This window comes from Cibotium barometz, chromosome 11 (genome assembly GCF_041138505.1).
Source record: "Cibotium barometz isolate CiBa-2024 chromosome 11, ASM4113850v1, whole genome shotgun sequence".
In the NCBI taxonomy this organism is placed as follows: Eukaryota; Viridiplantae; Streptophyta; class Polypodiopsida; order Cyatheales; family Cibotiaceae; genus Cibotium; species Cibotium barometz.
Genome location: NC_141056.1, coordinates 9671517 through 9692641, shown reverse-complemented (window position 1 = coordinate 9692641; position 21125 = coordinate 9671517).

The following is a 21125-nucleotide window of genomic DNA, read 5'->3' as shown; positions in this document are numbered from 1 at the left end:
ATAGAACCTCTTCCTGAGGTATGCTTTAAGATCTGACCAGGTTTGGGTATTTTGGTCGAGACGGTTTGTCACGCAATGGTTCCTCCATGTGACACTGGCCGTTTCCACAATTTTTAATCTAGCGAGAGCCATCTTGCTCCTCTCATTATAACCGGTTACATCAAACCATTGCCTCAATCCATTTTTCCACTGTTTCTCCTAACTGTTTCCCTTCACCCTTAAATGGACCAAGTTGGGATCGGTGCAGGGCTTTACGAACGTCCGGATTTAACTCTTCATCGGTAAGAGGATCCGGCTACCTATAGCACGGGCCGTGCGCCTCATGATTCTGACAAAACAAAATTTTTGTCAACTTAACTTTGTCATCAGATTTATGACTATTTATTTTTTTGAGATTTATCTCTTAAACAATTAAATATTCCATCATAATTCTTGAAAATAATATTCACTCTGATAATTTTGTTAACCAATATTCACAACCACAAAATCAATTTGGAATCTTTTACAAAACATCATTTATTATCAAAAGTTTTTGATATATACATAGAGCGTCTCAGCTCCAAAAGTCACTGCCTCTATCGCATACGCATAAAAAGGCAATAATGCGATGGAGACATGCTATGGTATACACGATTCATCACTGATAAGGGTGCTGTAATTTTACTTCTAAGAATAAAGCGACTTAGGAGTGTAAAAATTCGGCAAGAATTTCTAAAATTTCGGGGCGAATGATTAAAGAGTTGGAAATAATGAATAACTCCTAGCCTTATCAAGATCATGGCTAGTGAGATATTCTGCCCGAGTCTTTGAAGCTGTCCTTTGATGAACACTCCCTGCCAGCTGTTGTTGCAACTGAACTTCTCTTAGAAAAACAGATATACCAAATGCTCCCTCCAGCATTCTGGCGTAAGACAGTCCTTTAAGAAAACAGGGTTTCTATACAAGTTTTCAGTTTGATTTTCTTTTGAATGAGTATATCTTAAATCAGTATCCCCAAAACTTCTTGATCGTAAGTCTGAATTCCATAACAGAATTCCTCGAATTCTGTAACTTTGATCCACACATCAATTCGAAGGGTCTCAAACTTAGTTTCAGATTTGGCAGGAGATTTGAGTGTAATTCCCGGAACTAGTCACATCTTCTTTCCTCGAAATTGACGAAGAGTTTGGTCTTGGTTATAGTTTGATTCAGGGTTTGAGTTTGATAAGATTTTTCCTGAACTATCTTTCTCGAAAAGGGATGATATTTCAGTTACTATTTTACTAAATTTCATTCATTGGAATATTCACTTCACTGAATTCTAAATTAATTACGAATTCTCATGAAGAATAAATTAATCATTTATCTAAAAATTTCGACTTCGATAGATTTTCTAAATTTTCTCTTTATAATCAGAGTGAATATAAAACGATCAAAATTTCTCTCTCAGAGTATTTACTTATTCATTTATCAAATACTCATAGAAATCAAACATAGAATTAAAGAGAATTCTAATTTTGATAAAAAAAATTCTTTATGTATCTATTTATGCATAAAAATCAACATCAATGGGAATAACACTTTTATATAAAAGAAAATCCTTTTATGCATCTATTTATACATAAAATCAATTTTAATAGGAATAACACTTTTAAATAAAAAGAATTTCTTTATGCATCTATTTATGCATAAAAATCAATTTTTACAAGAATAACGCTTTTATAACAAAATTTCCTTTATGCATCTTTCTATACATAAAATTTAAATTCAATGTAAATAACACTTTTATAATAAAATATCCATTATGCATCTTTCTATGCATAGAATTTAAATTCAATGAAAATAACACTTTGATAATAAAAATTTCCATTATGCATCTTTCTATGCATAGAATTTAAATTCAATGAAAACAATACTTTTATAATAAAAAGATTTCCAATATGCATCTTTCTATGTATAGAAATTAATTTTAATAATTAATATCAATGATATCCATGCATATTCACAGGTGAATATGTACATGGAGTAAATAAAAATATTTCTTTTAGAATGCACAAATGGTGGAAATTACTCTTTTAGAATAACATAAATATAAACTTTATTTTCCACAAAATTCAAGAAAATTTTGCCATAACCTCCTTTGTATGGCTGACCATTTCTCAATTTTTAACGTTCTATTTTCAACTTAAAATTAACCCCAATTTGAAGTAAAGTACTCTAATCTACTCAATTTTTACTTTCTAGGGAGTAAATAATAAGAAAAATTTAATCAATTTATTGTTACTCATTCTAGGATAAAGAAAGGCCGAATTCTTAAGGAAGAGAAGGGGGTAGCCTTTTCATCAAGGCATAACATCAGGGATTCACTTTAATCAACTCTATAAAAAAATAAGAAAATAAAAAAACCATAGATTTGAAATTAAAAAGTAGAAATTTTAGCTTACATGGAGTTTTGTAAGCTTTCCTTTGACTTGAGGGATTGAGGGTTCTACTCTTTTTTGGATCAAGAGTGGCCACCAATTTCTTTGGAGTGGATTTAGTAAAAAATAATTGAATTATAAAGAGAATTCAATGTAATTGGAGAGTATTAAAAGAATTCAATGTAATTGGAATTCAATGTAATTGGCTCTAGGTAAGAGTAGAGTAATAGTGCATAAACACTATTAAGATTTTACAAATGGGGAGGCTTCTATTTATAGGAAAAAGTGAGCCTCAAACTAAGCAAACTGATTCTAGAATTTTCCAGATCAGTTTGGTCAATTTTTGACGATTTTTGGGCCAGTTCAACTTACTTTTTGGAACTAGACTTGAAATAGGAGAGAGGAGAGATGAAAAATCTCACTTAATTGATTTAAAATTGGGAAGCAATGATGAGAAAAAAGGTGCCTCCTTCATGAGGGGGAATGCCCACTCTGAGGTGTCAAAAAATTATTTTTTTAATGTTTCCTTTGGTCCTTAGTCCACTCTTCATCTTATGTGAGTATTTACTCATTTTTGGGGGGTTTTTCTTTATTTTTTCAATTTATCTCCTCCCTACATTTGGATTAATCTTATTGCTCCCTCAGAACCTTAATCCAAAAATTTTAGAAAATCTGGACCCTTAGGCTAAGGTCTTTTGAGCATATTATAATTTATTTCCAATGCACCTTAGGAATTTCTTTTTAAACTTCTGTTTCGGGGAAATTTTTTTAATAAGAAAGGATATTTTTCCATCCAAAGATATCTAAAAACTGAGTTACCTCTCTCTAGAATATTTTCTCTCTCTAAGCCAGGTAGAAACAAGATCTTTTATTATTCTGAAAAGGGGATTGATTACAGGGGAAGAAACTGGACATCTTGAGGGGTTGGGGAGGAATCTTACAAAGGGAGTTTAAATTAGGGCATCTGCAAAGCATTAGTATGCAATTATATACTTTGGCTATGTTTAAATTTTTTGTTTTATAGAAACGCAAATGGCTATGTGAACTACGTATTATATTTTTGCATATTAATAAATGTTAAAGATCCAAACTCTTCATTTACATGCCTCGCTAGTCTATTGTCTAGATAGTGTCGTTCTTTCTTACAAAATTTTGGGAAATGAATTGGTGGTTGCTTGAAATTAGTTTGTAAAAACAACGATATACTATTATCATTTTGTATGAGTTTTTCTGCATGATTGGGCAAATTACTCGCGTTGGTTGTTGCTATTCATGGAGTTTGGCTTTATTGTCATAGTAAGGAAAGGATCACAACATATAATGATAGACCACATGTCAAGAATACCTAATGAAGAACTTGCCACTGGCATTGATGCTGAACTACCAAAAGATGCTGCTCTATTCAAATTAGATCTGGTACACCAAAATGGAGTGAAGAAATCTCCAATTATCTTGCATATGGATTTCCACAACACGACAAGCTATTAAACAAGGATAGGATGTAAGACGACTTATCAAATTGGTTGTGTCTTATCAGCTAATAGCTAATAGTAGTAGCTAGTCAATTATATAAGTTAGGCAAAGATCACATGCTGAGATAGTGTGTCAGGGAGGATGAGTTTCTAACCATTTTAGAAGAGATTCATAGTGGAATCATTGATGGAAATTTGTAGGCAAAGTAATAGCATGAAAGATATTCAAGCTAGGTTATGGTGGCCAACTATGTTTGGTGATGCCATGGAATTTGTCAAACACTACGAGACCAATGTCAATGATTTTCCCCATGGACAAGATAGAATGCCTATAGTTCCGATCATTGTGCAACAACCTTTTGAGAAATGGGGAATAAACTTCATGGGACCCATTAGTCTAGCTACGCAAGCCCGATATATATTGTGACCACTGGCTATTTCACGAAGTGGGCAGATGCAAGAGCCACTCGAAAGGTGGATGCTTGTACAACTGCTAAATTTTTATATGAGTATATCATATCAAGATTTGGGTGTCCTCTAGGGTTGGTCAGTAAAAGGGCTCCCATTTTATCAATATTGACGGGATTTATAATGGTACATCATAAGTCATCACTTTACCACCCTTAAGCTAATGGACATATAGAAAGCACTAATAAAGTCCTTTGTAGTTTCCTGACTAAGGCTGTAGAAGCTAGCCAAAATGATTGGTAGCATAACCTAATAGCAGCAATGTGGGCCTATAAGACCTCCTGTAAGGTATAACTACTATAGGACAAACTCCTTTTTGGCTCGCCTATGGAATTGAGATAGTGGAGCCTAGCTTGAGGATAGTTGTGAAAGAACATCTAAGGGAGAATGCTCTAGTTGAGAGGTTGATCAAATTAGACATGCTTATTGGGAGAAGCTTAGGCACAAATGATGGTTTGACCAAAACCTGATATTTAAAGAGCTATAAGAAGGAGACCCAGTACTTATGAATACAATCACAACTTCTAAGAGGAAAATTTTGAAATATTGAGGATTAGGGCCATTTAGAGTTGCAGAGCTCACCCCATAGGGTGCACCTCACATCGAGACCATTGATGGAATTAAGATGCAAGGCTACATAAATGGTATCAAACTTAAAAAATACTATGGATTGTTGAGAAATGTGGTACCAAAGAGCACAAGGAAGAGATAGGGAGTGAGTTGAGTAATCTAAACAAGAGCAAATTCTAGCATGAAGCCACATGAGAAAAGGGAATTATCCCACATTAATGTATAAGCCCTAGGGTGTGTCTCTGTAAGGTCCACCCCATCATAAATAGGGGAAACCTTTAGGTAGTGTACTAGATCTAACAAGAGAAAAATTTCCTACTCGGTCGACACCTCGACCATGTAAATATGCAAAGATACGACTAATAGGTTAGACCTAGATCTATCCTGCAGGGGGAGTGTGGTCTCCTAAATGATTCTTAAAATCAAATCACCCATAGAGTGATCGACCTTCACTTGGGCAACCTCTATTCTTGATTCCTAGAAACAACAATTTTTTCCCCATCTATGCAAGGCATAGCCGTTGGCCTAATCCTCTAGAGTAGGGTTGCCCAAGGACCTACTTACCTAACATAGAGCTTTCAATTAATTCTGTTGGAAAGCTACCCGACTAAATCAGGTCCATCTGTCCATAGGATGGTGCCATCAGAGCATTCCAATCTCCCACTTTCCACCCAAATCACACATCAATTTTGTTTTCTAATTAGTCCTACCACGCTCTGTGACATATATAAACAAGTTCCTTCATTTATGACCTTACACAATGTTTGTTTAAAAAGCCCTTAACAATGATACAACAATGCTAGCAAACAAGGGATTTATTTATTTTTTTAAATGCAGTGTTCAAATCCATCCATAGCTAGATCCAAGCTCTCTTATTCCTTTACTTTATTCCGCTCTGATGATCTAGAATTTTGCCTTCCAGCCTCTACAGACTGGGGAATCCCTACAAGACCATATACCTTGTTGTTGGTAGCTGGCGAGGACTCAAGCCGGCCTATCGCCCTCTCAAGCTCCATCGCTCGATCCTCCCGCTCCTCAGAGGGATGTCTACATGCTAGGGTGGGCTTATTCACTGCACTAGCTTGGGCCCACAGAACTAGGTAGCATTCATAATACTCGCCTAAACTGGCGTGTCTCATCTTCCCAATGGTAGAAGGGATACCTTCGGCCGACTCCAAGCCTCGCTAACTTCGCCGCCCGGCTACACAAGCGCACAGAAATAGGATTAGCATCAAGGCAGGGAGAAGATGTACCTGTACTTTAACTTAATCAAGATAACAACACAATTGCTTAAGTAAACCATAGGATATGAGAAACAACATCATCTTCTCAAGAAAGCAACAATTTCACAAGAATTTTGGTGTTTTCAAAGCAAAGAAAAGTGGCACCTTTTTTTACTTAATTAATGCTAACATTAAAAGTCAATCAAAAACCCTCTTTTTAAATGATTATTAAGCTAACCTAGCCATTAGTTCCTTGTGGAACTCCCAAGGGGAGAGTTGGGGCCGTATCTTGGGCATTCCCTCTAGGCTCGTTGTTATGCACGCTTCTCGAGGTGGTATTTTAGCGTCTGCGACGAAGAGGAGCCATTCTATCCACCTTCTCGTAGCCCATGCCGCCGCAAACTTAACGCTTCAATTGGATCATGAATCGGAGTTCGTTTGCTCACTTTAGGAGCATAAAACTTTTATGTGAGAACCACCTCTAAGAGCCAAAGTGTGCTTACTAAAGTCACCCTGCAAATGCAAGGGAAGGTGTCCTTAAATTGGAATTTGGGGACAAAAGCTTGCACTTATAGGGAGAGAAGGGGAGTTCTCCCTTAAGTCTATTCACACATTGGGGGGGAAGGCGAGCAGTTTAGGAAACCCTCTCCTCAACACAAGGGTGGGATGGAAAAAAATTATGCAGAGCCTATTGGGAGATGGGATGAAAAGGGCTTGCTCTGGGAGAGGGGCTACAAAGAGTTGTCAGGTACAATCATGCATAGAGTGTCGGGTAACAAGTAGCACATGGTGTCGGGATATAGGCCAGGGGGGTTTATATAGGGCCTGGTACAGGTGCAGGGAAAGGGAGAGAAAAGCGGGGTGCAAAGAATGGTGTACGGTGAAAGTACATTGGTCTGTGTGACTACATGAGTTTGGGGAAAGAGATGGTGCCTATATGCCGGCAAAAGGTGAGGTATGCATGTACCTTCCATGTGAGAGGTTGCATGGGTGTCCACGTGTGGCCAATGGGGGGACCATACTCTAGGGCGGTAGCCCTTTTGTCCTTACACGAACGTTGTAAGGGAACCCGGGTGTGTGTAGGACATCTTTTTAGGACGGGGGCCCTTTTTTGAGGCACCGACCTTGATATGCATGCCGTTGTGGTGCAATAAGTTTTTCAGTGAAACTGTTCGGGATGTTTCCCTGGTCATAGGGGTGCAGTCCGTTTGTCAACCGGACACCCGGACATGCATTTATTAAGGTCCTAAGTTTACCATACTTTAACTCAAAATAACTAAAAATCTACGTAGAGGCTTATTCCGATGTTCGATTTTTAGTGGTGTAAAATCCTATATTAGGGTAAAATCATGCACAAATTCTAAATTTGGACTCATAATTTTAAGATTCTAGGTAGAAATAGCTCAAGTATAAGCCATTGATCCTTCTTGAGCTAAGACACCACCAAGTCCTAGACTACTGACATTAGTTAACCACCTCAAATTCCCTCATGAAATCAGGAAGTTTCAAGATTGGTGTTGAGGTAATAATGGCTTTAAGTTGATCAAAGCTGACTTGATGGATTGGCAACCACACTATTTTGCAATCCTTCTTAAGGGTTTGATGAAAATCCTGTACCATCTTGTGATTCCCAAAAAACCACAAACTTTGCGGAATGATTTAGGGGTGGCCATTCTAGTATATCCTTGACCTTGGTGAGTAAAGAAGGAACATTTACTTTTCTTAGCATTGAGTTTATGTCTACGAAGTAATTGGAGAACTCTATGCACATGTTCCTCATGCTCTTTTGACTTGGAGTAGACTAAGACGTCATCAAAAAAGATAAGCACAAATTCATCCAAGTAGGGACGATTTATATCTTACATTGGGCAGTTGAAAGTTGTAGGAGCATTGGTTAACCCAAATAACATTACAGTAAACTCATAGTGGCCATTAATGGGTATTGAAAGCTGTCTTGGGTTGCTTCCTTGACTCTGATCTGATAGTAAGCAAACCTCAAATCTATTTTTCAGAAAACCTTGGCCCCATGAAGCCTGTCAATAAGCTCGTCAATGCGAGGGATAAGATACTTGTCCTTGACAATGACTTGATTTAGCCCTCGATAAATCAATGCAGAGATGAGTGTCGTCCATCTTCTTTTGGAAAATAATGGGTGCTCCCAAGGAGAGCTACTGGGGTATACAAATCCTTGTTCAATGAGTTGGAAAAGTTCCTCCTTGAGCTCTACGGTTTCAAGGAGAGACATCTTATAGGGTGTTTTTGAGACAGGTTGAGCAGCACCAGGGATCAGCTCAATTTCGTGACTCAACTTCTCACGAAGGTGGTAGCCCTCTAGGCTCATCAGGAAAGATGTTAGAGAATTCTAGCCAAGAGGGTTCTGATTCTTTACTAGTTCAGCAGCTTTGTTGAGCTTAACTAGGAAAACTTCTTGTCCCTTATGTGCTCCCTTGAGAAGATTTTTTTTTTTACTACTCTAGACTTAGGTTTACTTGTCTTCCCCTAAACTAATACTACTTGGCCGTGTTCATTTTTAAAAGTGATACTCCCTTGGTTAGAGTGAATACTAGCATTGTTTGTGTCTATACCAAGGATACCATCATAAATACCTAATGGTAAGACCCTATGAGTTTGTTCATTACCCAATTCGAAGTCAAGATTTCCTACATAGTGGTGAGATACTACTTCCTTTCCACACTAGGTAGCTCTACAACCATTTTCCTAGCTGGCTTTTGACCCAAATTTAATTTTTGTAAACACCTTGGAGAAAGAAATGAATGGGTACTATAGCAATCAATGAGAAGCTGAAATGGCTTACCAAGATGAGTGGCTGGGGCTTGAATAACACCAAATTGCTAATTTTAGGACCTTGATGTTCTGTCTTTCGTTGCGTGGATGATGGCATGCTCTTCTTTAGCCATTTCCAAAGTTAGTTCTTCATTTATAGCATAGGCCGTGTGGGCAACTACTCCGCAACCTCTACCACATCCACCACCTCTTTCACCTTGGGGTTCCACGGCCCTGATTTGATCGACCACTTTGAGGAAAGTACATTGCTAGCTTGGGGCAATTGGCCTTAAAGTGTCTCAGTACATTGCAATTGAAACACACAAGGGTCTCTCTAGAAGAAGCAGCATATGAGCGGGGAACAAAGGAGTTGGTTTGCCAACCTCAGTTATAGTAGGGAGTATTTTGGTGGGGCTTCTTGTAAGACTGATCCTTAGGGTTTTGTGGATAGGAAGCCAGCTCCTCCACACTCCACTGACTGCTCCGACCGTCGTCACCGCCGGTGCCCTCCGTGACTCTGACCACCGGCCCTCCGACTACTCCGACTGCTTCGACTGCCATCACTGCTAGTGTGCTCCGACCACTTCGACCGTCGGTGCCCTCTGACTGCGCTGACCACTCCAACCCTCAATGTGCTGCTGGTGTGCTCTGACCACTCCGACCCTAACCGCTTCGACCGCCATAACTGCTAGTGTGCTCCGACCACTTCGACCGTCGGTGCCCTCTGACTGCGCTGACCACTCCGAGCACCGGTGCCCTCCGATGACTCCAATCGCCTCACCGCCGGTGGCCTCCGACCGCCAGCCCTCTTCGACCCCTCTGATGACTGCTTTGGTCCCCTTCGACATCTCATACATGCATGCCCAACTCCGATGGCACTCATGGAGGTAACACCCCTCTCCCTTTCCCAAGGCAGGGAGAGATCCTCTTCGAGATCCTGAGCACCATCTTCCTTTCCCCTCTCCCTTTCCCAAGGCAAGGAGAGATCCTCTTCGAGATCCTCTTGAGCACCACCTGAGGAGGAGGACACCCAAGGAGGAGGACCACCTGAGGAGGAGGACCACCTGAGGAGGAGGACACCCAAGGAGAAGTTAAGGGGAGCACTCTCTTGGCAGCATACAGACAGTCTGGGACATACACTCACAGAGGAGGATACTCTCTGGTGTATCACCTGAAGTTCTAACACAATCCTTCTATCGGAGCGAAGTCTCCCTTGTATCATGCCTTTTTGGTATTGTGATTGTAGTGTTGTGCTCTGCGTGGTGTTTTGTCTATCTCTTTGTGTGAGCGAGGTGAGTGAGTTGTAAGTGGTGTGTGTGGTGTGAGTGAGAGGCCTGTAGGGGTACTGCAGTGCTAGGTGGTGGTGGGAGAGCACGGTAGATAGTGTAGAGCCTAGGTCTTGCATGTCTAGCTAGTGAGGTTGAATCATCCATGGCGGGTATACTTCCCTAAGAGGATCATCGATCCCTTCTCCCCCAACCATAGTGTTTGTGGGGCAAGGATTGACGGAGTCATCCTCCACAGCTTAGACAAAATTTGGCGACCACGATGGGATTCTCCTAGAGGTCAAGGATAGTCTCAATTTTTTTTTCTTTTTCTTTTTTGGTGATTTTTGATCGTGGTGAGAGGAGTGTTGTGCATGCCCCCGAAGACTAGAGCTTATGGAGGTGATTCACCCCTTCATTCTCCTCTTCAAACTAGTCGAACTAGTCGTAGGGTTCTTCCTCGTTCCCTTACTCTTCCCTTAGCATCTTCCTCTTCTAACCCTATGGCAGCTCCAGGGCCAGAGCCATTGGCTACTATCCTTAACCGCATGCAAGTTAAGCTACCAACCTTCAAAGGTACCATCACTGAGGATGCAGAAGACCATGTGCGGCGGTTCCTCACTATGTGTGACTCAAGAGGGTGAGATGATGCACGCTTGGTCTTGTTCCCAACCATGCTGGAAGAAAGTGCCGATCGGTGGTACTGTCAATTTCCCGGATTGGGCCACCCTCAAGCTACAGTTCTTGGCTACCTTTCGGCCAAGGAACTACTTTGACCTCATCACTCAAGAGCTCAACCAACTCTCCATGAAGGCAGGGGAGTCAGTGGCCCAACTGGTCACAAGAGCTAAAGTTTTGGTTGCTCAGCTACCCCAAGATCCTGGAAACTACATGCTACAACAGTGGGTGCTTTGAGCACTCCCTACTCAAATGGCGATGAGAGAGACGTTTCCACCCCAAGGCACCCTACAAGACTTCCAAGATAGAGCTACACAATTGGAGAATGCTCACCTCATGGTGGAGCATAGTACCGCTTGGCCCCCAATTATCCCCGGCATGTCTTCGGCTCCTCCAATTGTTCCTCTAGCCCCGACGGTAGCTTCTACATCCGCTTCCATGGACGAGCTAGCCAAGATCAAGAAGGAGCTTGAAGATTTCAAAAGGTCACAACAAGAGGACGCAGGTGTGGCAGCGCTTGGGAAGGAGACTGAGCAGCCCAAGGTCAAAGATCCCAAGACGAGTCCATGGTGCCCGATATATGTAGCTCACAAGGCCATCTTCCAAATGATTGTCCCTCCAAGAAATATTGCTTATTTTGCTCAAAGGCAGGCCATGAGGACAAGGAGTGTTACTACTTCTTCAAGGGACTTTGCCTCATGCAACAACAACTTAAGCAAGGTGCCTCCCCGCTTAATCCCTTTGCCGAAGACTACATGGTGACCCCCACCCCCACAGTAGTTCTTCAACTTCTTCCCAGGCTCCTAACCACCAACCAAACCCAACACCCTTCTTGAACCCTCAATAGACCCCCCAATCCCAAGCTTATATTAACCATGCCCCCGTTGGTCCCTCCTACTTAGCTACCCCACATACCCTTTCCCCCCCCATGGCTACTTTTGTACAAACCCCTCCACCGCCCCAAACCACTTCATCTCAATAGGGAGCTCAAGTAGACACGGTAGCATGCACCAATAACCCTCATCCCGGAGCAACCCTAACATACAACCCCCTGCCTATGCAAATTCCATATCAAGAAAGCACTCTCCCAACCTATCAACAGTACCTCCCACTAGTGCTTGTCCCACAAACACCTCAAGTCTATCAAAACCCACCTCCGGTGGTCTATGCGACAGCCCCTCCAGTACCTTCGGTCGTTAACAACACGTATGGGGCTCGTCCTAACCAAAGGTACCCCAATCACCATCCTCCCAACAACCCCACCCGACCTATTATATGCTACTGTTGTGGGGGGAGCGGCCACATGCAAGCTCAATGCACTGTACCAGAGGGCTCACCCCCCATGCCTCCATTGCCCAAAGAGCCAAGACAACTACACCCGGGATTATCCTAGAACCCCATTGGTTAACATGGTGGAAGCTATGGTGCCATCTCCAAAGGTTGGCACTCCAATAGTGGCGGCCGTCACCCAGTCCCAAGGAGCCCCAAAGACACCAACTCCTCTCCCTGATGGTGCAATCTACCCATCCATTGTGGACCAAGCTTATAAGGAGGCCGTGGAGGAATTCATTCAAACACCACCCATGGAGAATTAGTAATTTAAGTTGGGAGGAAAAGTTGGCAGGAGTAAGGGTGGAAATTACCCTTCTTCAATTATGTGGTTTGAGCCAAGAAAAATAGGAGAGCAACTACTAGGCTTGGCCCAGCATTGGATGAATCCGAAGGCAGCTAGGGGTGAAGCCACATTTAGTAGTAGTGGGCGACGGCCTAGGAGGCAGCAAGCAAGGGTATGCCTTACTGTCCCAGGAGTGGCTGATCTCACTGAAGCCTAAGGGTGACAGTTTCCATGGGAGGAACTCAAATTACAGGAGCCATTGTGGATGGTGGTTATAGTGTGAACATCATGCCCAAAGCTACTAGGAAAGTCTTGGGTCTCCGAATTACTGAGCCAGCTCCCTTTGCCATCCGAGTGGCAGACTAGAGAGAAGTGATGCCCGTGGGACTAGTCAGGCAAGTTCCGATCAGTTTTGAAGGATTAGTATATGAAATGACTTTTGTGGAAGGCCTTGGTTGAGGGCAGCTCAAGTGATCCATGATTGGGGTCAGGACAACTTGCATATCCCTAACCCAGAGGGGACAATGACCTTGCCCTTGGAAAAAGGCCCCGATGAGAGTGCTCGGGGTACTGCCCTACATGACATGATCCCCATTCGGGAGGAAGGACCCAATGACGAGGAAGAACAAGAGGAATGGCAAGGCTTACCAGTGGATGAGGCCTGGGATCCATTCGGTTTAGAGGGAGAGGTGGCATAACCTCTATGGAATTGGTTAAATTCCTATGAGGGGTTCCAGTGCAACATGGTGGACATAGTTGAGTTGGACCCGGATCCTATTTAAGAGCTGTCCCCCAAGAAGAAGAGCTCTCAAAAGAAGCAGGAGTATGGGATTGGACAGAATCTTTGCTCACTCTGGCCTCCTCCTCCGCAGCAACAATGTCTCAACAAGTGTCTCAACAGGAAGAGATAGAGGTCATAGGTCTAGGCGAACCTGAGTTTTCTCGACAACCTCGCAAGAAGGTGTCTCAAGAGGAGTCACCAAAGGCACCTATAACCCCTCCTAGAGGCACCCACAAGGAGAGGCAGGCAGAGCACCTGAAGGCTCGGTAAGAAGCCTTGCCAGTAGAGAAGATATACCCACTGGGCTGGACAGAGGAACGCATTGGTGATTTCCCTCTAGACAACACCCCAGCTTATGACCCCGTAGCTCTCCATCAAGTAGCACTCGGCACCGCTCGCTCTTCTTCCACCGACCACTTACCCCACAAGTAGGTGAGAGAGCTGAACCTGGACACAACAGAGGAGCCACGCCCCATCTTGGTGGCAGCTTAGGTCTGGGAGGACCCTTCCACTCTGCAGAGAATCACCAAATTTTTCAAAGAGCACCACCAAGATGTGTTTGCATGGACTTACAAGGATCTCCCAGGGATAGACCTAACCATTTGCACTCACAGAATTCCACTCAAAGGCAGTTGGCCAGTCAAGAAGGGAATTTGCCGCATGAACCCAAAATATTCTGAGGTAGTGAGGAAAGAGCTAGACAAGATGGAAGAGGCATGTATCATCGTTCCCATTGAGCACTCTGATGGTTGTCACCTATAGTGATGATTCCAAAAAAGAAGACCAACAAGATCAGAATATGTGTCGACTTCAGACACTCAATCAGAGCACAATCAAAGATGGGTTTCCTTTGCCTTTCATAGAGCGAGTTCTAGAAGATGTGGTAGGCCATGTGCTTTATTCTTTCATGGATGGGTTCAGCGGCTACAATCAGGTAGTAATTGACGAGAAAGATTAGCTCAAGACAGCATTTGTCACACAGTGGGGAACATATGCCTACAAGATGATGCCCTTTGGTCTTTGTTGCAATGCCCCAGAGGACCGCCACCAAGATTTTCTAGGATTATTTGAATGATTTTTTACGCATCTTTTTGGATGACTTCCCTACCTTCAGTGGGAAAAAAGGCATGCTTAGGGTGGTGGTTCTAGAGGAACACCTACCTCAACTCACTTTGGTGTTCTTGAAGTGCAAGGTATCCGGTCTCCGCCTTTTCAAGTGCCACTTCCTTGTGGGTCATGGTGCCCTTCTGGGTCACATCATCTCGGTCAATGGTCTTTCCCCTGATCTAGACAAGATCATTATTCTCAAGCTAGGCCCCCCGTCCAATCCTAAAGGTGTGCAAGAGTTGCTCGGGCATACAGGCTACCAGCGTCGTCGGTTTGTTCGCATGTATGCAGATATTTGTTTTCCACTCAACCGTTTGCTCCACTTGGATGTTCCCTTCCATTCGAGCCTAGATCAAGAGAGAGCCTTCACTTTTCTCAAGTACATGCTGTGCATGCTCCCGTCCTCATCACTTCGAATTGGGAGGTTGATCTTCCATGTGCACACGGATGCTGTAAGATTTCACCCTCCAGCTTTTGAGGTGTACAGGTGTAAGAACCTCCCCTTCTGATCTTATAATTATTCCCCTCTCTGAAATAGAAGAAAGATCATGTTTTATCCTATTTTTGCCTAGAGAGAGAAAATATCTAGAGGGAGGTAGTCCAGAATTGAGATATTTTCGGATATAAAAATCTTTCTAGTGTCCCAAAATGGTTTCCCCTGAAACAAAAATTCAAAAAGAACTTTGCAATGTGCAATTGGAATTAATTGAAAATATGTATAAAAAACCTTAGTCTAAGGGTCTAGATTTTCAGAAATTTTTGAATTATGGTCCACTTAAGGTTCCTATGGGCCAATAGGATCAATCCAAGTGTGGGGAGGAGATAAATCCAATGAATAAAAGAAAATACCCAAAAATGAGTAAATGCCCACATAAGATGAAGAGTTGACTGAGTACAAGGTTTATTAGTAAAAAAACTGAGATATTACTAAAAAAATGAGATATTTTGGATATAATGATACATTTTTGAAACCTTGATAAGAAGAAGGGGGGACTTCAAGGAGGTGCCTATTTCACACATGTGGTGGAGTTTTTAACTCAAAAATATTGTGGTATTTGTATCTTTCCTCTCTCCTGGATCAAACCAAATCAAAAGGGAGCCAAACTAGGTCTAAATCTTGTCCAAATTTAGCCAAACTGAACCTGGAAAATTCTAGAACCTAGTTGGACTTGGTTAGAGGCCTCCCTCACCTATAAATAGATCCTTAGTCCTTTGTAAAAAAATCTGTGAACTATACCATGCTAGTATTATACTAAAATAATGATATTTGCTATTATCCTCTAAAAATCCTTTACAATTTGGAGAGATTGGAGCTTCTCTCTCTCTTCAACCTTCTTTGGAGCCTTCCTCAACATACTAACCAATTGATTGGTTGGGGGCCTCTCCTAAGACTAAAGAATCAAGCAAAATAAGAGGTAAAGTGTGACTTTATGGTATTTTTCTTAATCTTCTAAATGTTTTTCACTTCTCAACCCCTCTCAAGCTTGAGAAGTATTCAATTGAATGGTTCTTCAATACAAATGAAGCTCTCTAATGAACTTTAGTGATTAATCACTAAAGTTTAGTGATTAATAAATTTTAGTGATTAATCACATAAAGTTTACATTTATGCTTAATTTAGAATGCTTTTATGTTTATCTCTCTCTCCCCCAAAGAATGGTCATTCCTATGACCAATTCTCTATTCAATTGATGCTTCTCATGGAGAAATTCTTAATTCACAAATCAAACTCTAGGCTTGTGAAGCTAGAGGTTAAGAAAATGGTTTTTTATACTTATATGCTTGTAAAATAAGATAATATTATGAGATAAATCCATAAATTGGATTTAAGGATAAAAGATAGTTATACTATCATAATTACATTACTATGTCTTATTCTTTTCATAAAAATTAAAAATTGCCAGTAATAGCAGCGGAGCTATGGTAAAATTTTTAAGAAATTGATACATAATTCATTCTTATGCATAACGAGAAAATAGGACTTCCTACCATATTCTAGGATTGGATATTGTAGGCTAAAAGAATGGTTTTTGTCACATTCAATGGAAAACTAATTTTTAAGTTTATGTGTAATTAAAAAATTTAAGGAAAGAGAAAATTATGGTAATTATATTTAAATGATAAAAAAGAAATTCCTATGACATTTGGAATTCAATCATTAAAATGGAAAAAGAGAAATTCCTAGCATATTGTAATTAATGGATATTTTATTTAAATTCAAAGATAATTTTTAGGTAAATTTATTTTATGCATGAGAATTATTTAAATGATAAAAGAGAAATTCCTATGACATTGGAATTCAATCATTTAAATGGAAAAAGAGAAATTCCTAGCATATTAGAATTAATGGATATTTTATTTAAACTCAAAGATGAATTTTAGGTAAATTTATTTTATGCATGAGAATTATTTAAATGATAAAAGAGGAATTCCTATGACATTGAAATTCAATCATTTAAATGGGAAAAGAGAAATTCCTAGCATATTAAAATTAATGGATATTTTATTTAAATTCAAAGATGAATTTTAAGTAAATCTATTTTATGCATGAGAATTATTTAAATGATAAAAGAGGAATTCCTATGACATTGGAATTCAATCATTTAAATGGAAAAAGAGAAATTCTTAGCATATTGAATTAATGGATATTTTATTTTAGATGAATTTATTTTATGAGAAATATTTGATGATAAAAGAGGAATTCCCATGACATTGGAATGCAAATAATCAAATGCAAAAAGAGGAATTTCCATGATATTTTAGGTCCAAGAAATTAAATGGAAAAAAGAGAATTTTTTAGTATAAATCGATTTATGATTACTTATCAAAAGTGAAAATATGGGTAGAATTGATTTTTGTAAATCCCATGAATTATTTTATTAAAAAGATGAATATCAAATATAATTCATTTGAAGAATTGAGAAAGAATATGGAAATAGAAGTCGAGAAAATATCTAGGCCAAGCAATTGGCAGAAATTTAGAAAAAGTCCCATTATCGGTATCGAAGTAGTAAAAACTACTAAATGGGAATAGGATGTGGAACGGATGTGATGAGATGTAAATGGGATGTGATAAGATGTAAATGGGATGCAGTAGGATGTGATAAGATGTAAATGGGATGTGATAAGATGCAAATGGGATGTGAGAAGATGTAAATGGGATGTGATAGGATGTGGTGTAATGAAAATGAATGAGGATGAGATGTGAAGTAAATGGATGTGGATGTGAATGATAAGAGGAGAGGATATGTAAAAGGATGAGATGGGAAGTAAATGGATGTGGATGTGTATGTGAAAGAATGTGATGTAAATGGATGTGGATGTGTATGTGAAAGAATATGATATAAATGGATGTGGATGTGTATGTGAAAGAATGTGATGTAAATAGATGTGGATGTGTATGTGAAAGAATGTAATGTAAAGGGATGTGGATGTAAAAGTAATGTGGATGTGGATGAGATGTGATGTGCTGAAAAGAGATGTGGATGTGAATGTGATGTAGATGTGGATGAGATGTGGATGAGATGTAGATGTGGTGTAGTGTAAAGAGATGTGGATATGAATGTGATGTGGGTATGGATGATATTTGTTTTGATGTAAAGATATGTGATGTGACGTGAATATATGTGGATGTGAAGTGATAGATGTGAATGTATGGATAGATGTGGATAGTCGTACATGTGAATGATTGGATGGATGTGGATGAATGAGATGAGAGGTGTATGAATGAGATATGATGTGGATGTGATGTAATGTGGATGGGATGAATGAGATATGATGTGGATGGATGTGATGTGATGTGATGTAATGTGGATGGATGTGATGTGATGTGGATGGATGAGATATGATGTGGATGGATGTGATGTGATGTAATGTGGATAGAATGTATGTGATGGGATGGTGATGAGAATGAATGTGATGGATATGAATGGACGTGATGTGAATGGACGTGATGTGAATGGATGTGATGTAAATCGAATAGATGTGATGTAAATCGAATAGATGTGAATCAATGAGATATGATATGAAATGGATGTAATGTGAATCAGATAGATGTGGATGAATGAGATGTGATGTGAAATTATGTAACTTGGGATGGATGAGATGTGATGTGAATGGATGTGACGTGATGTGATGTGAATCGGGATAGATGTGAATGGATGAGATTTGATGTGAATGGATGAGATGTGATGTGATGTGGATCGGGTTAGATATGAATAGATGAGATGTGAACAAATGTGATGTGGATATGGGTAGATGCGAGTGGATGAGATGTGATGAGGATAAATGAGGAAAGATGTGATGAGATGGAAAATGATGTGATTGGATGAGATTGGAAAATGATGTGATTGGATGAGATTGGAAAATGATGTGATTGGATGAGATTGGAAAATGATGTGATTGGATGAGAATGGGAATACATATGAATTGGATGTGGATTGAATAATGTGGATTGATGTGGAACAATGTGGAAAGATGAGAGTTCATTATAGAAACTATATTTATGACCTATTTTTAAATGATTGTTTTATGTCAATAATGCTGGGGCAGCATTTTGACCGTCTTGTGAATGAGGTCGTGGAGACCTAACTGATAAAGTTGCAGTAGCTGATGGAGAGTCAACGGAAGGACGTCTCGCATAGCAAGGTCCGACCGAGGTCTTGACCAGCCTCGGTTCGATTTAAATGGTGAGCTTCTTGTACGGTGGATGAAGGACAAAGGAAGCGGCCTATGAGTGAAGCGCTAGGTGACCTGAAGGATCTTAGAGGGTGCTGACCATACGGTGCTCGGGCTCTGGGTCATCGAAGATACCCACATGTGTGTCGAGGAAGATATTAGAACAAGAGGTAAGAGTTGTTTTCTGAATTCGGGCATGGATCTGGTTGATTGACCTTGCTAGTCCTCAACGGATGAGTCCATGGCTCTTTTATATGGATCTGTTGATTGATCTTGGTTATCTTCAAACGGAGATTCCATCTTGATTTTTATAAGTGAATATATTACCGGGTACTATGAGCTAGGAACTATCGAAAAGGCCCCTGAGTGGACAGGTGGTGAGCGTTTTGGTTACCAATGAAGCCATAGGTACACCGATGAAGGCATGATTGGAAATGAGAGAATTCAACCGAATATTTTGGAGGATTATGATCAGTGATACTATGGTTTCATTAAAAGATTGTTTTAAAGTCAACTGAATCTGTGAAACATGCAATTTCATTTCGGGTGTGTAAGTGGTGTTACTGTCTTAAAGTTTGCATGAAGCGCCGGTTAACGGGCCTGGGAACTCTTTTCCCTGGTACTCGGGACCAAACCTAACCAAATTCCTAATTGGATCCCATCACTACAACGGTTGGGGCGGTTGGGTAACCCATGGGACTGGATGGGGTTAGACTGGACTGATGGATCTCGAAAATGAGACTCAATTCTGTTATGATACGATAGATGAAGTAAATCCTGGATAGAAATTGTTCTATGGAAAAGAATCAACTGTTGTGCCTCTCAAAAATAAGGAAAAAAGCGTTGGTCTCTATGATCCAAAGTGCAAGTCTTTTCCATGATCTAACCATGGGACTTACGGGTTTGGTTGGATCAATCAGTTAGTTAAGGCTCTTGACTAGGCTAGAGTAAAAAAATATCCAAGAGGAATCGCCTGTGCTTTCCGAGCGAGGGAAGTTTTTTCAGGTTCGGTTTTGGAAGAAGCGAGGGATTAGTATCTTGTCCGGACATCTGTGGGTGAGGCCCTGAGTGAGAGGCCCTGCCCCGCATGCAAGAAGTGCTTCTTCTGCTGCTAGCACCCCTGAATTCGATGTGCGAAGGAGGCAGAAATGTCAAAAATTTATGAAGTACCATTAAAAGATTGTAATTATGTGATGAAATTCATACAAATTGATATTCAAAATGAAATTCATAAATTGGGAATTGGGTCTTTAGATGGAAGTACTGCAATTGTATGGAATCCCTGACTTGCTTGAGGCCTTGACATGATGGTATTTACCTTATAATTCCAAGGACCGTGACTACCCATATATACCGAGGATATAACTGCAGCTCTTTACTGGCAGTATATACGAGTAAATCTAAGACCTTGAAATTATAAGCAAAAATGCTATCCAGATATGATGAATTTGAATGTGGTTGATATGATTTTAAAATTATGAATGAGAATTGATGAGTTGATTTGGATTCTGATTGAAAAATGATGATTCCTGAATTTTGGTTGAAAAGCGATAAGTTGGACAAAGCCACAATGAGAATGAATGGGACGAATTCTAGTGATGATGGTAATAACTGGAATGAAGGTTCCTGAATTTTAGTTGAAAAGCGATAAGTTGGACAAAGCCACAATGAGGATGAATGGGACGAATCCCAGTGATGATGATGGTAATAACTGGAATGATGATTATGACTTCAGCGAATCCCTATGAGATTAGTGGATTGTGCTAACATATTGCTACTGTTAACACTTGACCTAGTGGATCAAGTTAAGGGATGACAAATTGAGAACATGCATGACTGAAATTCCCGTAGAGAGGAATGTTCATATAAAATTTCCGGTCTGATGGACCATTATTGTGTTAAGGATATGAATGATATGATCTGAATGAATTGTTATCTGATAATGAGTTCTATATAAGGGATCTTTATCCTAGGATTTTTTTGGGTTGATAAGACTATAAGGAATCCCAGAATCAGTTGGATTTTAAGAGAAAGAGTAGTCCTCCAGCTGCGAGATGAGCAAATCTCGCATTTTTTTAAGTGGGTA